The following is a 15,842-nucleotide window of genomic DNA, read 5'->3' on the forward strand; positions in this document are numbered from 1 at the left end:
TCCTGTCCCCCAGGCTGGAGTGCAGTGGCACGGTCTCAGCACACTGCAACTTCCACTCCTGGGTTCAAGCGATTCTCCTGCCTCAGCCTCCTGAGTAGCTGGGATTATAGACGCCCACCACCACGCCTGGATAATTTTTTGTATTTTTAGTAGAAACTAGGTTTTTCCATGTTGGCCAGACTAGTCCTGAACTCCTGACCTCAGGTCATCTGCCTGCCTCTGCCTCCCAAAGTGCTCGGATCCTCCCAAAGGAACTGGATATTTGGTATCTCTCAAGACAGAGCTGCTTCGGAGTCTCCCCAGGGAAGGATGGTGCTTTTGGGCAGGCAGTTTGGTGAAGGTGATGACTGAAGAATCCTAAGGGGCCAGGCTCCTGGGAAGCCTCCCTCTTTCCGCACTTTACCAATTATCTCACTTTAATAACAAGGTCTGTGCTTTCCCTAATTGCTTCACTTCCACCAACAGGTGCAGGGAAAAGATAAATACATTTCACCTTTTAACGAAGAGATTGTCAGGTAGCCTGTGGGAGACGTTTATATATTAATAATAATAATAATTTTAAAAAGCTGGTAGGGGGCGGTGTCTCACACCTGTAATCCCAGCACTTTGGGAGGCCAAGGCAAGGGGATCGCTTGAGGTAAGGAGTTTGAGACCAGCCTGGGCAACATGGCGAAATCCAGTCTATACCAAAAATACAAAAATTTGCCTGGCTGATAGTGCACGCCTGTAATCCCAGCTACTTGGGAGGCTGATGTGGGAGGACAGCTTGGACCCAGAGGCGCAGGTCTCAATGAGCCGAGATCGCGTCACTGCACTCCAGCCTGAAAAAAAAAAAAAAAAAAAAAAAAAAAAAGTAGTTGGTCTGTGAACTCACTTGCAAACAACTGGATTTTACGGAAGCTTAGGTATTTGCAGGTCCACGAGGTTTCTTTAGGATCACCTATTTTCCTTCGCTGCCTCCTTTGTCAGAGTCCAACTCAAAGGGGAAATGCTCCTCCAGGATCTAACCACCACAGGTGCAAGAAGGAGCACATTTACATAGAAGCAGCCTGGGGAAATTAGTGCCCTAGATGAGTCTTCAGTTTGGGAAACGCTGAGCTAACACTGAAAGTACTTGGAAGAGTAATAGTAATAATCAGTAGGGGCGAGGTTCCGCCCATTTGACATTCAACCCCCATGAGTGCGCACAGACAAACCTACTGGCCAGGAGGAGCCAAGACAGGGTCCCGGGCATCACCGCCCGCGGAAGGTGGGTAATGCCCTTGTCGCTCGGGGCTCCAGGGCGCGCCCTCGCAGCTTCCCCGTCAGGGCCCGGCGCCTCCGGGCCGAGGTGCGCCAGGTGGCGAGGGTGCCAGGCGCGGCCAAGTCGCGGCGGACTGAGTCAGTCGCCCAACTATGCTGCGGAACCAGGACGGCCGGCTGGGCCGCCCCCGCCGTTGAGCTCCGGCTGCCCCCGCGTGGGTCGCCGGCTCCCCGCCCCCGCGGGCTGAGAGGAAGCCGCGGCCCAGGCGAGGCGCAGGAGCACCTGAGCAAGGCGCGGGCGCCGGCTCGGCGTTTCCGGAGCTGCGCGCGGGTCCGCGGCCCGCGCTCCCCGCGCTCCCCGCGCTCTCCGCCTCCAGGTGCGGCGGCCGCGGAGCGCCGGCCCCACTAACAGCGCCGCCCGCAGCAGAGGCGGCCGCGGGCAGCCGGCGGGAACGGGGAAAGAGGAGGCCTGGCGCCTCGGGGAGAGGGGCGAGGACCGAGTGCCCAGGGCTGGGAGTGGCGCGGGCGCTGGGCTTCCCAGCCCCGCCTCACCTCGCTTTTCGAACTCCTCGGCCGGCGCGCAAGGCGGGTACCCGGGGTCTCGGGAGGGCTGGGCCGGGGTGGGAGGACTGTCTGTCGGGGCTGGGGCTTTTCGCCACTTCACAGGGTAAATTTCCAGAGCGCAAAGTGCTCAGCTCTGGTGTCCGCCCCTTGGATTTCGCTCCCGCGTGTGGGCGTCTGAAAGGAAACCAGAAGCCGGTAAGTGATACAAGAACTCCACTTCTGGGATTTGACCCGGGAGGGTGACGATCCGGATAGACAGCTAGACACTCCCTCCATTCCTCTCCCCCACCTTCAATGAGAAGGGACTGTAGTGAGTTTCAGGCACCAAGTTATTTACTCTGTAGAGATCGTGACTTTGCCCGGTTCTCTGTGCTGCCCCGCACCCTGCTTGTTATCCATGCTAAGACTACTGGCCTGTTAATTAACTTTAATTAGGATCGTTTGGCCTCCACCTGCCTGAACCCGATACCTTACAGGGGAACCTGTCGGCAGTGAATTTACCAGATTGATCTTTCTTGTTTACTTTTGGAGACAGTTTCCTTGGGAGAAATGGTGTCCATCCTATTTGATAAAGTAAGTTTTATTTTATCTAATTCTGGCTTGTTTTCTTAAACACCTCTCCCACCTTGAGGTGATCTGTAGTTATTTTGATTTGGGCTTGGTGAAATGATATAGGCTTTGATAGAGGAAAAAAAAAATACAAGAAAATAAGCTGGTGTGGAATAATGACATCTTAGACTTTTGTAAATTAGATATCCTGATAGCAAGTTCTTTTTCTTTCTTTTTTTTCTTTTTCTTTTTTTTTTTCTTTTGCTTGTCCTCTACTCAGTGGGATACAGCCTTCGACTAAAAAAAAAAAAAAAAAAAAAAAAGAAGTGTATTGGAAATAGCTATTTTTAAAAGTACATTTAATAGGATGTCATTGTTATTACCCATAATAGTATTGTACTTACAAGCTCAGTATTGATTTCTCTGCACTTAAGCAATCTACACCCCCACGGGCTTATGGAACCTTGCCCATAAGTAATTGGAGGATGAAGTTATGGGTGTTTTAAAAAGGAAGCTAACTTTTTTTTTTAAGCAAAAAAAAAAAAAAAAAAAGAGAAATACCTCTAAACTCCTATTTGTGACTTCCATACTCTTACAGGAGAAATATTTAGAGAAAATGATCATGACATTCATTGTTCAACAAAGCTTAAAGAAGAAAAAAAAAGTAGGTCATGGAACTAGGCTAGGGTCTAAAGTGCAAATATCTTCCCGGCGTCGTTCTAAACATATTTAACACGTACACATTTAAGGTGGTTCCTAACACGAAGAGGGTTTTATATAGATTTGCCATTACTCAAAGATTGATTTAAGTTAAAATGTACCTAGAGGGTGAGAGAGGTTGTTAAAACTTACTTATATGCGTGTGCATGGGTTTGTATTTTTTCCTTCCTCTGTAAACTTGTCAGATTTTATGTGGCTTGTCTGTGAAAGGAGAAGCTGATGGTACATTAAAAACAAATTCTTGCTTTTCTCATATTACTGCAAGCTCCTTGCAGTCTATGGCTTATGGGCATGTAATAAGAATGATCAGATCTAACTATTCTTGGATACTGTGGTTAAGTATAGAACTCAGATTATAATGAATTACAGTGTTTTAAAGAACTTTTACATTAATGCATTGAAACTATGAAGTTTTTAAAGCCTACTTAGGATTCTGGGTTATAGATGTCATGATATATGAATTTTTTTGTTTGTTTTGTTTCTTTCTAACCCATCTCCCTGCAACTATGAGAAACTTTGGTGAAAGTGACTATAAAAATGTTGAGTATAAATGATAGTCATTGCTTTAATAGTTTTCTTGTAGCACACATTTCCACCTGCCCCATTTATTTATTGACGCATTTCTTGGATACATCTTTGCACATGCTACACTGTAAGACTTTTGGGAATTCTTTGTGAAACATTAATTAGGTAGCGAACTTCTTAATAATCTGGGAAATATGTCTTAGCTTTGACCAAATATGGTGGATTGTAAGAGTAGAGGCTATGAGACAGTGTCATAATCTTTTCTGTAAAGTTCTGGACCTTGTAATTTATCATTTTAGCTTTTATTTCTAAAGTATTGGCCAGATTAAATAGATAATGGTAGTTAGACCATTTTGCTCATTTGTTTCTGTCTTGAACTGAGACAGTACTCAGTAGTATTCTCTTCATCTGATCCTTTCCAGTTAGAAAGTTGTCCGTGAAATTTTGTTTCAGTTTCTGTTCAGCACAAACTTACTTATTTACCCATGTTGCAGAGAAAACAAAGGAGGCCTGATTTGTTTGAAGTAGTCATTTTGGGGAGCAGATTTGAGATTTTTTTCAAGAGTTCCTGAGAACTCATGAAGGATGATGGGACCACTTCTCTATGTAATTAAAAATAAAACTGTACTAAAATATAAAACAATGTGAAAATTAAGGTAATGAAATTGAGTTTTTCTCACCATTACAATTTAAGTGCTTTTTATTGGAATATATGAAATTCTTTGCAAAAAGTTGTTATTGTGTGTGTTTTATGGCATTATTTATTGGCAGTTTCTGAGTAATAAGCTGATTGTTCATATACATGCCATTTTCCTTTTCTTGTAGTCATGTCTAATGTACCCTTTTAGATTTTAAACTCTTAGAGGGAAGACTGTATCTTCACTTTCTTTCTAGTCCTTAGCACTCTTGTCAAATGAGATAGTAAATACTGTTATCTTGAACTTCAAATATCTCCCTCTCTTATCTTGGAGCTAGTAGTGTTGCTTAAATATTTATTGAATGAATACATGTAAAAATAATGGGCCAATAATTTAGGAGATGTTTTCTGAAATACTCTCTTTTTATAAGAAAAAGAAACTTTGACAGTTACGAAACCCACAGGAATAAACCCTGAAATTCAGTTGGAAAAGAGGTCAGAGTACTATTTATAAATGCAGAGAGAGGAAACACTGACAGTAGGCTATCTGAAACATCTGGTTGCTAGTTTAAAAATATGATTTACAGGCCGTGCATGGTGGCTCACACCTGTGATCCCAGCACTTTGGGAGGCCAAAGTGGGCGAATCACGAGGTCAGGAGATCGAGACCATCCTGGCCAACATGGTGAAATCCCATCTCTACTAAAAATACAAAAATTAGCCGAGTGTGGTGGCGCATGCCTGTAATCTCAGCTACTTGGGAGGCTGAGGCAGGAGAATTGCTTGAACCCAGGAGGCGGAGATTGCAGTGAGCGGGATGGTGCCACGGCACTCCAGCCTGGTGACAGAGTGAAACTCCGTCTCAAAAAAAAGCAAACAAACAAATATGATTTACATTCAGATAAATGGTGGAGTATACATTTGTACAAAAGTTTTAAAATTCTGCTTTTGTAGAAACTCTAGAAGAATACATCACTCTCTGGTATCCCAAGAATTATAGCTGTACCTTAGGGATCCATTAGAATTTTAAAAAATTCTCAAATCTTAGTGAATTAACTTAAAGTCTGGACAGACAGCTTGAAAGACAAAAGACTCACAGAAGCTAAGGAGATTATCAAGCATTTAACTATTTTTGTGATATTATCCAGAACACCTAAATCTAGGTATCTCCTATGCTACTAATAAGCTCTTATACTAAGTAAAGGAATTAGCACTTGTGGCCTTCACTGGATAGAAATTGACATTAAGTTCTAGCTTTTTAAATTGTGTTTTTCAGATTGCACTATAAGTAAAATATTCAAAACATAGCTTAGACAATCCTAACTCCTTGATCCAAGCTATGAAATGATTTTTCCCAGAGCCTACTTATTTTCAGCTAAAATGTCCGTTATTCTCCATCTAGAAGATACTAATTAAATGCTTGTTGCTTAACAGCCACTGTTGTAAGATCTTAATTCATATGCGCTCATTTCATCCTCAAAATAACCCCGTGAGGTGGGCACTAGTATCGTCCCTGCTTACAAATGAGAACAGTGAAGGCTCAGGAGAAGTGAGGAATTCTCTCAAGGCCACGGTGCAGGTAGCACATGGCAAAGTTGGAATCCCTGGTAAATCACTGTGCTTCGTGCCTCAGGTGTTAAGTCTTCAGGTGAAATTGTCATCATGCTAAAAACCTCTAACTACATCTATACATTATTACATTAATAAAACTATGTTAACTGCTGTTAGGTGGGTTGCAGGTTTATTAGAAGAATGATTTACGGTGATAATTTAAAAGAATGTTATATTACTATGGAGACAGAAGAATTCCACTCAAACCAAGTGCAATATAGTGGTATGAATATGATTAAAGGCAATATTATATACAATCCATAAATTAATAATAGCCAACATTTGTGGTACAGTTGTAACTCATGTCAGGCATGCTTACATATCTTAAATATTTTTACTTAATTCTGATAGAAATGCTACACGATATGGGTTATATTGCCCTCGTTTTACAAATGAGATAAACAAGATTCAGGGAGGTTAAATAACTTAATGAAGATACATAGTTGAAAAATGAGGAAGCCTGGATTGGATTTCAGGCATTGTGCTATCTATACAACTGCCTGAGTGGAACTAATAAGGGATTGAGGAGGGATATGTTAGGCAGGGAAGCTTCATGAATGTGGAGTTACTGTACTTGTAAGACTAGAATTGACTCCCAAAGGAGAGAAAATAGTCCAGGTATGTACAGGGAGATCAGTTTGAGTAAGAGCTGAGAGGCTGGCCCAAATCTTGTAGTCTGTCTTCTGATCTCCTATTTTACTGGGTAAAAAAGAAACAAAAACAAACCATAAAGTTTACCATCTTAATCATTTATAAGTGTATAGTTCAATAATGCTAAGTATATTTACATTACTGTGAAACAGACCTCCAGACTATTTCTAGCTGGTAGAACTGAGACTCTATGCTTCTTAAACAACTTCTTATCTTTCTTCCCCTCTCGGATAGCCACAGTTCTATTTTCTATGAGTTTGACAATGGTAGATACCTTATGTAAGGGGAATCACGTATTTGTCTGTTTTATGGCTAATTTCTCACTTAGCATAATGACCCTCAAGGTTCATCTGTATTGTAACATGTGACAGGATTTCATTTCTTTTTAAGACTTCTTAGTATTTCATTTTGTGTATATATCACACTTTCTTTATCCGTTCAGACATCTGGGTTGCTTCCACTAGTTATCTACTTTTGTACTACATTAAAAGTTAAACCTTTAAGACCATAGCCAGATTTCTCATTTTGTATTAATACTTTCTCTCTATCTCTTTTTTATTTTATTTTGTTTTATTTTTTTATTTTTTTATTTTATTTATTTATTTTTTTTTGAGAGAGCATCTTGCCCTGTCCCTGCAGTGGCGTGATATTTGCTTGCTGCAACCTGTGCCTCCTGGGTTCAAGAGATTCTCATGCCTCAGCCTCCTATGTAGCTGGGATTAGAGGCGTGTGCCATCATGCCCAGCTAATTTTTATATTTTTAGTAGAAACTGGATTTTACCTAGTTGGCCAGGTTGGTCTTGAACTCCTGACCTCAGGTGATCCACCGGCCTTGGCCTCCCAAAGTGTGCTGGGACTACAGGCGTGTGCCACTATGTCTGGACTTAATACTTTATTATCTCAGCAAGCAGGGGTTTTGTTTGTTTGTTTGTTTGTTTTTGTTTTTTAACCATAACTATTGACTTCATGTGGGCAATGAATACTTACTTGGGTCATATTTGATTATTTGATTTTGGCTTCATATTGTTGCATTATATCAATTGTACTATAGTCCTGCATTAGCTGTCTTTCTGTGATGATAGATGCAAAATAAATTTAAATAGACTAAATTCTACATTACCATTGCTTTATATAGCAATTACAAAGATGTTCTCCCTTAATTTGTCATTGGCTCTCAACTCTCAGGCAATTAAATCTAGCTGAATGTAGGCTTCCAGGTTTAGCCATGTACATGGACACATATCAAACTTAAATGGTGTATAAAACTTGAATTTGCAAGAAATGGTATATTTAAACAGCATTTTCCTAGTGTGAATATAAGTGCTTATGCACAGCTAGGCAAAGGAGAGGGAGACTATTAAGTTTTTGATACCTCTTTGGCATTAAATCAATTTTATATCTATTATGAGGCATTACAGTTTGCAGCACAGGTTGTGAAGTCTGCCTTGTAGAATTCTGTTTCCACTGTTTATCTATTGTGTGACATGGGACATGGGATTTTCCTCCCCTGCAGCTGTGAGGAGTAAATGAGATCCTACAGAAATGGTTTGCAAACACTCCACAACTATTAGCTATTATTATTGGCAATGTAATTCTGAGGGAGAATGAAAGAAGATGGATGTATTTTGGTGGGTGGGAAAGGAATAGTGGTTAAGGTAGAGAACAGGGGGCAGAGGAGGTCAGAGCCGATAGGTGACCTCAATTGAAACAGATGACCATGTTGAGGGACTGGGCTTCCTTTGTAAGGGGTTTAATGGGGCTGATGTTGCCACACATTAAGGTAGGTGAATAGATATGGTGGAGGAGAGAGATGCCAAAGGACCAATTTAATACTTTTCTGGGGGTAAGCACTCAGACTAGAAAAATAAGTTAGCACATCTGACCTTCATCCTTTTGCAGTCTGCTCTATATGGTGGGATGGAGGAATACAACCACGAGCATATTTTCTCTAAAACACTTCCTCTTCTACATGGCTGTGGGAAGAGTCAAGTTGAACGTATCTTTATCAATACTTCTAGTTAATATCTTGAGTGTGCAATTAACATGGTATCTGTTTCTGTATTTTACACTGAAGCAAAGGTGGTGTTTTCCTATAAAGGAATACCTGAGACTGGGTAATTTATAAAGAAAACTGATTTATTTGGCTCATAGTCCTGCAGGCTGTATAAGCGTGATACTGGCATCTGCTCAGCTTCTGGTAAGGCCTCAGGAAGCTTACAATCATCACAGAAGGCAAAGGAGAAGCTAGCATATCACGTGGCAGGAAGGAGCAAGAGAGTGAGGAGGCACCAGGCTGTTTTGAACAAGCAGATCTTGCGTGAACTCATAGAGAACTCATTACCACAAGGATAACACAAACCATTTATCAGGGATTCCCCCCCATGACCTACTACGAAGAGGTGCCCTCCTACTAGACCCACCTCCAGCATCAGAGGTTACATTTCTACATGAAATCTGGAGGGAAAAAAACATCCAAATCATATCAAGTGGACTTCTATAAGACCTGTACCCTGAACTAACTATAATCAGCTTTCTAAGGAATTAGTGATTTCTCCACAATAAGTGTATTAGCAAATAATATTTGATTATTTGATTTTGGCTTCATATTGTTGCATTATATCAGCTGTACTGTAGCCCTGCATGAGCTGTCTTTCTGCAATGATAGATACACAATGAATTTTAATAAACTAAATTCTATATTACCAGTGGTTTATGTAGAAATGACAAGGACGTTCTCCCTTAATTTGTCATTGCCTCTTGACTCTTGGGCAGTAAAATGTAAATGTATGTAGACTTCTGGGTTTAGCCACGTTCATGGGTGCACATCAAACTGAAGTGATGTATTGCAGGGACACTTGAAGGCGGGGACACTTTTCTCTTTTATCATCTATAGTGTTGAGTACCATATGGGGAGCTGATGAATTGTAGAGAGTTGAAGAAGTAAAAATCATACCTGAATTTTCTACCTGCGTGCTATTGCAAAATGTCATAGTCACTTTTTCTGTCTGCTGATGTCACTTAGTTGTTAAGACCAGCAAAAGCATTTTCTCACATATCTCTGAATCTAATCAAGGGATATATTTCCAGTCCATTGGGAACCACTGTTCTGGAATACAGCCAGCTCTCGTTGTTGGAATCTGTAAAGCTTGTATTGATAATGTTGCAGTTTCGTTATTCATTTAGCAACCTAATTTATAAATCTGTATTTTTAAGCTTTTTTCTTTCAGTTGTGTGATTCTCTGTGACTGCTATTAAGCCTATTTTCTCACAAAGTTTCTAATTATGCTAAGAATGTGTTTCTGAGTTTTTATTGGTATGCTCTCTTTTTGTTTTAATGGATTGATCATAGGACTGATTCGATTGTACTATGCTGTTTTCCCTTCAGTAACATATAGCCAGGCGAAGGTGGTTCTAGAAGTTGTCAGTACTGAATATTGAATGACATCGTGGTTTAATGAAGTAACCCATGGTTTTTAGTTGTTTGCTTTCCTTGTTTAACTAGGGGAATGATGACAAAGCTCCACTAGTAATGGGAGGTGGTGTGGTGGGGTCTGGGAGGGGCTTACCGTAGTGGTTTTCCTTATTTGAGACATTAGGAAGGGGAACCTTGTCCAACCCATGAGGTTGTTTTTGTTTTGTTTTGTTTTTGAGACAGAGTCTGGCTCTTTCTGTTGCCCAGACTGTAATTCAGTGGTGCAATCTTAGCTCACTGAAACCTCCTCCTCCTGAGCCCAAGCCATCCTCTAAATTCAGCATTCTGCGTAGCTGGGACTACAGGTGTGCACCACCACACCCAGTTAATTTGTGTGTGTGTGTTTTTTTTTTTTTTTTTTTTTTTTTTTTTTTTTGTTAGAGACAGGGTTTCGTCATGTCACCCAGGCTTTTCTGGAAATCCTGGGCTCAAGCAATCCATCCACCTCAGCCTCCCAAAGTGCTGCAATTACCGGCATGAGCCACCACACCCAGCCTGACCCAACCCATGCATTTTTAAAAGTCCTGCAGACGGTTTAGAATGTTTCTAGCTGATACCTCCTGCCCCACTCCTCACACTGAGCTCCTGATTTGAAGACCTTCATTAGTGGTTAGATGAATTGGAGAAATCTGTGCTTGAAATCAGTCTCCATACTATCTTGGTAACTTAAATAGACAAAATTTTAAAATAATGTGTACTTTCCACTTCTTGTCACAAAGCCAGGAAGAAGTTATTCAGCAAACATTTATTGGGCTGAGCAGTGAACAGTTGACAAGATCCCTGCCCTCTTGGAGCAGTCAACGGATATCAGCAGTAGTAGATGCCATGGAGACAGATTAAGCAAGGAAAAGGGATGCTGAGTCATAAGGCATGCTTGTATAGCGTAGATTAGGAATCATCTCTCTGAAGAGGTGCGTTTGAGCAGAGACATACCAAAGAGATGGAGCGAGCATTGAGACATGGGTATACAGTGAAGAAGGTTGGAAAGAGACAAGATCAAGAGGTAAGGTCTGAGGAAGGAACAGAAAAGGAGGCTAGCCCTGAGGCTGTCAAGTGATAGAGGGGGAATGTCAGGGAAGATTACGTTTGGAAGTCATAGGGAGTGATATGGTGTGGCTTTTCTTATGACATTAATTATTATAGCCCCTGTAGTGAGAATCTACTGTGTAGGGGAGAGGGGGCCAGGACAGAATCAGGAGTATCAGTCTAGGAGGCTATTGCAGTGGTCTAAGAGAGATATGATGGTGGTTTAGACTAGGATGTGAGCAGGGGAGATAGATAGTGAGAGTTATTGAATTCAGGATATAGTTTAAAGGCATAGCACAATAAAGTAACAAGGTACTGTTTATTGAGTGACACAGAAAGCTGGACATGAAGCAGATGCTCCTAAATGTTATTTCCCTTTTGTTGCCTCACGGAAATAGGTCAGGATATAATGGGCAAATGCACGGCCATGCCTGTAATGCCAACTGTCTACACATTCTCTAAACATGTACTGTGTATACATGATGTACCATGTTAATAAGCAAGTAATTGGCATTTATTGTACAGCTTCCCTGGGTTTATCCTTTTGGCAGATATTATGTTAAAATAATAGTGATAGTGGCAATACTTATTTAGAATTTGTAATGTCCAATTGTTATAAGTGTGGTGCATGTATTAACTCATATAATTCTCATAGTAGCCCTATGAGGTAGGTACTAATCTTACTCCCATTATTTTTGACTAAGAAACTAAAGCACAGAGAAGTTAAATACTCACATGAGATAATAAAGCTAGTAAGGGGAGGAATTAGAATTCAACACAAGTTGTCTGGATTCAGAGTCTTGGCATTTATATTGCACTATCTGTGGAGCAGCAGAAAATAAACACTTGCTGTGGTCTGAATCTATGTGTCCCGTGACTCCCCATTTGTATATTGAAAGCTGACTGCCCAAGGGAATGGTATTAAGAGGTGGGGTTTGGGAGAGATTATTAGGTCGTGAGGGCAGAGCTCGTGTGAATGGAATTAGTCTTCTCATAAACGAGGCCTGAGGGAGCTGGTTTATTTGCCCCTTACCCTTCTTCCACATGAGGAGACATAGAAGACATTATCTATGGTGTCTGCAGGTGCCTTGACCTTGTTCATTTCATCCTCTAGAACTGTGAGCAATGCATTTCTGTTGTTTATTAATTGTCCAGTCTAAGGTACAGATGATCCTCAACTTATGATGGTTCGACTTGTGACTTTTTGACATTATGATGGAGTGAATGTGATATGCATTTGGGAGAAACCACACTTCTCTAGTGATGCTGGACGGTGGCAGCAAGCCCTGGCTCCCAGTCAGACACATGTTTTTGGCTTATAATACTTGCAGTATACAGTGGGTTTATTGGGACCTGACTTCATTGTAAGTCTAAGAGCATTCATATTTTGTTAAATCAGTCTGAACGGACTAGGACAACACTCTATGAAATAAGTAGTGTAGGAATACAGAGAAGAGAGTGCATTTCTTGTTCACTAGAGCTCTTGGGAAGGAATGTGTTTCAGACCTCAAAGAATGGAAAATTTAACTGTGGGGACATAATAACTATAGTGGTAAAAATAATTATAGTGATGGAAGTCAATGTTTACTAAGCATCAGTATGTACTAGGTGCTATGTGCAAGTCACTTATGATGGATTATCTCATTTAATCTTCACCAGTGCTAGATACCACCCTGGAGTGTTTCCATTTTATGGGAAAGGAAATGGAGACATTGACATGGATACGGGTCTATGTTTACACTGCTGGAAAGTGGAGGAAGTAGGATTTTAATTTAGTCTGACGACAAACTTGTGTGCAACGTGTTAGGTGGGGGATTTTATCCAAGAAGAGAACAGTGATGAACTTAGGCTCAGGTGGGCTGGTATAAAGCATGTTTGGGAAGCATCAAGACCTTAGAACTTTAATTATCACTTTTTGTCACATTTCCCAGTTATATTTGGAGGGCGTTACAAGTGTAGACTGCTAGAAGCTATAGCAGTTGTTGCTGTACAGAAGATCTACAGATCAGTATCTGGAGGGTCACTGACCTAGAGTGTGGCATACATACCATAGACTACAATTGAAGGTCAAAACTTGGAGGGCTTCAATTTCATATTAAGGAGCTTTCACATGCTGGAATTTTATAGTTAGGCATGCTCATCTCCATGTATCTGATTATGTGCTTGGGGCTAGAATGTCTAAGGAAAGAACTGGATCTGTGTACAGCCTTGGGTGTTCAGACAATTAAAATGTCAGGTAATTGGAGGACAGAGTTAACATTAAAGTGCAGGGAGGATTGTAGGGCTGGGGGAGGGAGGCTGTTCCATGGCATGAGAGGGAATGAGATTCATTAACCATATTCAGCATGTTGAGTGATAGCAGAGATAGATGGTTTTGGGTAGAGCTTTTGGTATATCTTTCTTTGATTTGACCACCTAGGAAGTATATATGCATATGCCAAAGGAAGGAACGGGCTCTGCGTGTGAAAACAAGTGTACATACACACATACCAAAAAACTAACACAATGAGCCTCTCAATCACTTCTGCCATTTTTATCAGCCTCTCTCTCTCTCTCTCATCTCTTAAACATGTTCCAAGTGCTTTGCAAAGCTCTTGTATAGTAGATATAGATGTATGTAGAGAAAGGAGTGATTAATTCACTCTATTTTGAGGGGTTGATAGAAAGTCTTCACAGAGGAGATAATACCTGCCTATTGATAATTTTAAATGGTGCTTAGGAAAGCAGATAGACCATATGCAAAAAGGTATGGAGCTGTTAAACAGCTTGTTGGCTTGGGGAAATAATTGACAAGAATGGACTGAAGTGAATTAAAGATGTTGGTAGAAGGTTTGGCAAGGGTTGAATATGAGCTTGTAGTTGGTACATAGGAGTGCCTGCATCATAGGAAATATGAGTATGGTGTATGACACATAATTGCTGTTTACATCAATAGTACCTGCCGTTATTCTCGTTAGAGACAAAAATGTGATTCGGCACTATAAACAATATTAGCATAAACTTTATCTTGTTGAGCATGTGGAGTGATATGCCAAATTTGTGTATTTGATAATTCACTGGTTGATACATGGAGTCTGGGCTGAGACATTTGTTCGGAGACCATTGCAGTAATCCAGGCAAAAGATGTCATGAGATTTGGAACCATGGCAAAAGCAGTGCAGATGGAGAAGAGTATTAGCTGAGCTGCTATGACAAAATACCCCAGGCCATCTAGCTTAAACCACAAAAATTTATTTTCTCACAGTTCTAGACATTTGGAAGTCCAAGATCCATTTGTCAGCTGATAAAGTTCCTAGTGAGAGTCCTCTTCCTAGCTTGCAGATGGCCAGCTTTTCCCTATGTCCCTATGCAGAGGGTCCTGGGGGTTGGGGGAAAGAAATCTCTCTTATAAGAAACTAATCTTGTCAAGTTCCCTCCTGATGACCTCATTTGACCTTAATTACCTCCTTGGAGGCCTGGTCTCGAAATACAGTCACATTAAAGGTTAGGGTTTCAAGATACAAATTTTGGGAGGACATAATTCCGTCAGTAGCAAGGAGTAAATATGGTAGCTCACCTGCTTCCTTGAATGTGGTGGATTATACAAGGGTGTACTTGGGAGTGCATTCTAGGCTTTAGATTTGGGGTAGGGAAAGATCAGGAGGTTTCTTGGTGTGTGTGTATATATATTTTATTAAAATTGTTTTTGTCCTATTAAAGTTTTTGTGGAGAATGGTAGGCAAAAGTATGACTTTTTATAGCTTTTTTCTACTCCAGAAGGAAAGTGCTTCTAATCCTCTTAAGTTATTGGCCAGCTTATCATGTTTATAAATTTTAAAGTGGGTGAATACATTGTGTCCACCTGTTGCTCCATTGGCAGTAATTATTTCCATCCTGTGATAATGCTAGAAAAAATAGACAATACCTTTGTTTGCAAATAATTGTGTAGAATAAGAGTGGCTTATCTGAGAACTGAGTTTTTATGTGGTGTTGAGGTGTAACTTTTCCTTATGTGTGACATTTTAGCACTTTAGGTGTCACCCTGGGATGCCCTATTGACAAAGACACTTCCTACCTTTTATCATTGCTTTGTAATTTCATTTCTCTGCTTCTGCAGTGTGTTCTGAAGAAGATGCACACTTTCCCTCTTATCCTATACCTGTTTGTTACTGCTTGCTGATATTTTAAAATACTTGAAGCAGTAGCATATGGGCAGTTGGCATGTAGCATATGCAGAGTCCAAGTAGTGCATTTTATAGAGCTAGCTCAAGAGGTGTTCCAGCACTGCATCAAAGCTTGCTCAGGGCAATTTTCCTAGTTTGGGTGTGTCTCATTTTATTACTTTAGTATATATGTGTCATGCCTATTCTGTACTTTTTTATTGAAGCACAATGTACAGAAATTTGCACATATGCATTTTCGTAAACTGAACACACCTGTATAATTAGCATCTGGGAAAATGGACTTTTTTAAAAAGTTTAATTACGTAGTTTGGGAGAAAAATAAAACTTCATGAATCTGCTGTGTACGTTGGAGGACATGTGACCTTTAAACCTTTACCTTGTCCTTTTATATTAGCATATTTTCTGTTATCTAATGTATTAAAGACTTAGCTGATTATTCAGTGTCATATCTTTTATATCACTATTGTTTACATATAATGCTTCCTGCTTTTATGAAATGAAAATTATTGGACTGAGAATTATATTCTAACTGCTTTATAAGTATTTGAAAGAAAGTGCAGTGAAAGGGAAAGTTGTTTATATTCGGCTACTGTTAAGAAAATTGCATAAAACTTCAATGTCAAAAGAGCATTCTTTCAGTACCTTTGTGGGAATATTGTTTAACAGGACCACTGTAGAGATA

General features: G+C 40.5%; 1 protein-coding gene across 5 annotated transcripts in view; it reads left to right on the forward strand.

The window, feature by feature from the left end:
• Positions 1–1,095: 1,095 nt before the first annotated feature.
• Positions 1,096–15,842, forward strand: part of ARAP2 (ArfGAP with RhoGAP domain, ankyrin repeat and PH domain 2) — a 190,165-nt gene continuing 175,418 nt past the window's right edge. For 2 of the 5 annotated variants that reach the window (XM_017527305.2, XM_017527309.2), the window contains exon 1: positions 1,851–2,001. The gene's annotated coding sequence lies outside the window, so the exon portion shown is untranslated. The other 3 variants (XM_017527308.2, XM_017527306.2, XM_017527307.2) reach the window with 3 other exon arrangements.

The sequence above is a fragment of the Cebus imitator genome, unplaced genomic scaffold (genome assembly GCF_001604975.1).
Source record: "Cebus imitator isolate Cc_AM_T3 unplaced genomic scaffold, Cebus_imitator-1.0 Scaffold47, whole genome shotgun sequence".
Taxonomy (NCBI): domain Eukaryota; kingdom Metazoa; phylum Chordata; class Mammalia; order Primates; family Cebidae; genus Cebus; species Cebus imitator.